The sequence below is a fragment of the Scylla paramamosain genome, chromosome 33, assembly GCF_035594125.1.
Source record: "Scylla paramamosain isolate STU-SP2022 chromosome 33, ASM3559412v1, whole genome shotgun sequence".
Lineage (NCBI taxonomy): Eukaryota > Metazoa > Arthropoda > Malacostraca > Decapoda > Portunidae > Scylla > Scylla paramamosain.
In genome coordinates, this window is record NC_087183.1 from 18,222,368 (window position 1) to 18,227,367 (window position 5,000).

A 5,000-nucleotide genomic window follows, 5' to 3' on the forward strand; every position below is an offset into this window, starting at 1 on the left:
CTTGTAGTAAAATTAGGTTGTTATTCTTGGATTGTAAAATAGTGAAAACTGAAAATACGTGTGTGTGTGTGTGTGTGTGTGTGTGTGTGTGTGTGTGTGTGTGTGTGTGTGTGTGTGTGTGTGTGTGTGTGTGTGTAATTCCTCCTTCTCTTCCTCTTCGTCTTCTTTTCTTCTCCTTCCTTCTCCTTTTCTCCTTTTTCTTCTTCTCCTCCTTTTCCTCCTCCACCTTTCCTCCTATTCTCTATCTATTACTCATTTCTCTCTTTCCTACATATTTACTTTCATTCCTCCCGCCTCCTTTCTCTCCCTTCCTCCGTCTTTCAATTCAATTAATCAATCAATAAAGTGTGGATTTTTCTTCTGTGCTTTGTTTAAAAGTGGAATATGGTTAAAGTGAAATGTTACCAACTACGCACTGGTCTTATGAACACAGAAGGATATTTAACATAGATATTTAACATACGGGTCTCGTTTAACTAAGGAAACTATCTCTGTTATCAGATAAAAATGTTGAGATTCCACTACTTTTTTTTTCAGTTTTATTTAAAGTGAAACGTACAAAAAAATACGATTACTTTTTTCAATAAACTACAGAATTTTAAATCGTGAAAAATAAAGAAAAACATTGGTATGAAAACTCTCTCTCTCTCTCTCTCTCTCTCTCTCTCTCTCTCTCTCTCTCTCTCTCTCTCTCTCTCTCTCTCTCTCTCTCTCTCTCTCTCTCTCTCTCTCTCTCTCTCTCTCTCTCTCTCTCTCTCTCTCTCTCTCTCTCTCTCTCTCTCTCTCATGTTCCAATGTTTCCTGCTTGCTTTCCTCCTCCTTTCCTCCTCCCTTCCTCTTACCTTCCTCTTCACCTCTTGCACTTTTCCAACCTATCTCCTCTCCCTCTCTCCCTCTCCCTCTCTCCCTCTCTCTCACTGATCCGGTTTGACCTTTGCGCCGGCCTGACCTCAGCCTTCGGGGGTCAAAGTGTGACTACAAATCTCATTATTTTTTCACAGCGACAGGAATAGCCGGAGGGAAAGGAAGGGAGAGAGTGAGAGGTGCGAGAAGTGAGAGCAAGAGGGAGAGGGAGAGGGATGAGGATAAGTGAGAGAGAGAGAGAGAGAGAGAGAGAGAGAGAGAGAGAGAGAGAGAGAGAGAGAGAGAGAGAGAGAGAGAGAGAGAGAGAGAGAGAGAGAGAGAGAGAGGTATTTATGAGGGTAAAGTAATAATTGCAAGATAGATAGATAGATAGGTAGATAGATAGATAGATAGATAGATAGATAGATGGGTACGTAGGTAGGTAGGTAGGCAGATAGATAGACTGTAAGTACATAGGGAAATAAAACACACACACACACACACACACACACACACACACACACACACACACACACACACACACACAGGAGAAGTAAATAGAAAGAAGATGTAATTTTTTTTTTCATCTTACGAACACTTCACTCAAATAATAGATAAAGAGAGCCAGTAAGTAAGTCCCCTTGAGAGAAAGAGAGAGAGAGAGAGAGAGAGAGAGAGAGAGAGAGAGAGAGAGAGAGAGAGAGAGAGAGAGAGAGAGAGAGAGAGAGAGAGAGAGAGAGGCACCCCGCAACCTTGTCTTTGTTGGTGAAGGTCGTACACGAAGGGATGAAACACACACACACACACACACACACACACACACAAAACATTTTTTTCAGTTTGTTATGCCTACACTTAATTATTATTGTGTGTGTGTGTGTGTGTGTGTGTGTGTGTGTGTGTGTGTGTGTGTGTGTGTGTGTGTGTGTGTGTGTGTGTGTGTGGGGCGTTGCTTCTTTCTACTTTTTTATCTTTTTTTTTTTCATTCGTGTCTTCTTTCATCATCAAAACAAATCACTCTTCCAAATCACGTGTAGCAAGACTTGTACAAACACTTTATTCATTTATCTATCTATATTTTTTAGTCATTATCTTGGCCACCATAGCGACCCATTGTGATTCTGCTCATTTCCTTTATTTTTTCATCATTAAAACAAACAAAAGACTGAGGGAGGACCTTTTTTAATTATTTCCACTGTCCCATTTCAATTCATCCCTTTAGATTCTCATTTTATTTTCCTTCCCTCTTAGCTCACCCATTTAAATACCCTCTTAAAATTACTTCCCCTTATTGCAGCCCTTTAAATGTCCCCCTTAGTTTTCCTTCCCTTCATTTCACCCATTTAAACACCACCCTTCTTTTAATGGCTTCCCTAATTCCATCCCTTTAAATGTCCCCCTTAATTTTTACTCCCTTAGCTCTCCCATTTAAAAAACCCTCCCTTAGTCTTTTCTTTTCCTTGCCTATCCTTCCCTTATCTCTCCAATCTCTCTCTCTCTCTCTCTCTCTCTCTCTCTCTCTCTCTCTCTCTCTCTCTCTCTCTCTCTCTCTCTCTCTCTCTCTCTCTCTCTCTCTCTCTCTCTCTCTCTCTCTCTCTCTCTCTCTCTCTCTCTCTCTCTCTCTCTCTCTCTCTCTCTCTCGGCTGACCAGACAACAACCACACCTTTAAGAGACACGATTGGAATAGCTTGCGTCCCTGCGTGCGTCCGTGTGTGTTAGCGCCTCAAACCACGGTGACAATGATGACGATGATGGTGGAGATGGTGACTGAGATGGAGAATGGTGAGGGGCGGTGTGAAAGGTATCCTGTGTGTGTGTGTATGTTGGGGGTGTTGGGGGTGGAGGTGAGGGAGGGCTGTACGTGTGTGAGTGCGTGTGTGTGTGTGTGTGTGTGTGTGTGTGTGTGTGTACTCGTAAATCTATGCAAAGCCTCTGCCGTGTTGTAAGCTTTTCCTGGACTTTATCGCCTGCAACACACACACACACACACACACACACACACACACACTCTCCCTCCTTCTCCCCCTCCCTCCCTCTCTCCCTCCCTCCCTTCAGCATATATTCCTGAGGGCTTTAATGGCTCGCAAAGTTCCATCAATCGTGGGAACAGTTGATGTCAGAGTCAGGATGGCCAGGTAAGTCAGGTGAGTTAGGTTCATCAGAGTGCCAATACTAACACTAATACGTAATACATGTTCATACTGTATACGCGTAATCCTCCGTACCTGCCTGCTCTCCATTATAAATACTCTCGCATTATATATCTATACATGAAAAAAGTATAAATTGCTAATAAATATATTATCGAGAGGACTCAGACGTGAATATATTATAGGTTTCCCTACAGACCACTACAGTTTCAATCTCACTACAGTAACGCGTCAGTAAATCCTTTATAAACTTCAGGTGTTATTAAGTATTTAGTGAATTGCATACAACATCAACACCAGTTTATAAATCTCTACGGACCACTTCAGCTTCACTCTCACTACAGTAATACATCGGTAACTTCTTTATAAAGCACAGTGTTCTTAAGTGGGTTGCATATATCAGGAACACATACAGGTTCTTCTCTAAAACACTATATCTCTTTCACAATCACTGCATTAAGACGTCAGTAAGTTCTTTATAAGCTACAAGTATTTTTAGCAAGTCATTTGTATAAATCATCAACAATGCATTATCCACTTCTTTACAGAACATTACGACTCTTTTTTATTTATTTATTTTTTTTTGCAATCATGTGTAGCTTTTTATTCTCACAGCCATCAACACTTTCACCTTCATTTACTATTTTTACACCTTCAGCAAGCTTTTTTTCTCACCAAGCTTTTTTCTCACCAGTCACCCTTAGCCAGAATCCTAACGTAAACAAAAACGCAAGATATTCACGCCTTTTCATTCTCACCATCAACACATTCATTGCCTCATTTACGATCTGACATCTTCAATAACTCTTTTTTTCTCACCAATCGCCCTTAGTCAGAATCCTTATGTAAACAATGCAAGGAGATATTCACGTCCTTTGTTCTTCCCCTTAACATTGCGTAGGTGAGTCAGTGCAGGTGTTGCCATCCCCTGTCATGCCCACAGCAACACGTGCCCAAGTAAACGCTCCGTTCATGGACACGTGTCTCTGCTAATGATATGTGCACCTAATTGGCCGTTTAATTAAATCACTTGCCTTCCTGTAACATTATTAATTACCTGCGTTTTCTTTTTACCTGTGAACGGCAGGTGAGTGTGTTTTTCTTTTCGCTACCTGGACAATGATTATATATGAGGAAGTGAGTGTGAGTGCGTGCGTGCGTGAATGAGTGAGTGAGTGAGTGAGTGCACGGATAGACAGGAAGGAAGAAACAGTACAAGCCTTCGTTTGATGTTTACAAATTGTTTCTATTCATTTTTCACTCCCCCTGACTTTTGTATTTTGTTGTTGCTGTTGCCGTTGTTGTTGTTGTTGCTGTTGCTGCTGCTGGTGGTGGTGGTGTTAATTGGTCTGTGCGTGTGAGTGCGTGCGTTTGTTGTTTGTTTGTGTTGTTGTTATTGATGGTGGTGGATGTGGTGGTAGCGGTGGGAATGTTGTTCTTGCTGTTGTTGTTGATGCTGCTGCTGCCGTCACCCACAGCCTCCGTGCCTCACTACAGCAACACAGCAACACAGTAACACACAGCCACACGTCGCTATTGTTGTTGTTCTGCCGGCGTTGTGTTGGTGGGGTTGCAACACTCGGGAAACAAAGGTCCAATATTGCCTGCAGCGCCTCGGCTTGGGGTGTTGTGCAAGGCAGGGACGCGTCACCGGGAGGGGAGAGAGTTTGTTCATAGTCTTATCACCTGCTTGGCTCAGGTGGACGCGCTAATTGGTATTACTATAAGTGAAATTATACTCTGACTTATTCTCTGTATGTGGAGTTTGTTAGAGCAAGACCAGTGAGGCAACTGATTATATTTTTATCCTTCCTCCTCTTCCTATTTCTTCCAGCTTTCCCTATCTCTCTTTTTCATTCCAAACACCCCTCCCCTCCATCCCAGCAATTATCTCTCACCCCTTTTTTTTGCGTCAGATATTACCTCTTCCCTTCTTTCACCCCAGTAGCAAATACCACACTTCTTTTCACCCCTTCCCCGCCTCAACAAGCAACGATCACCCTTTC

The 5,000-nt window shown here is 42.4% G+C and overlaps 1 long non-coding RNA gene across 1 annotated transcript in view; it reads left to right on the forward strand.

Annotated features, from left to right (window-relative positions):
• The window catches only part of LOC135089880 (uncharacterized), a 113,339-nt gene that overhangs the window by 81,507 nt on the left and 26,832 nt on the right, over nucleotides 1-5,000 (forward strand). The window lies entirely within an intron of this gene.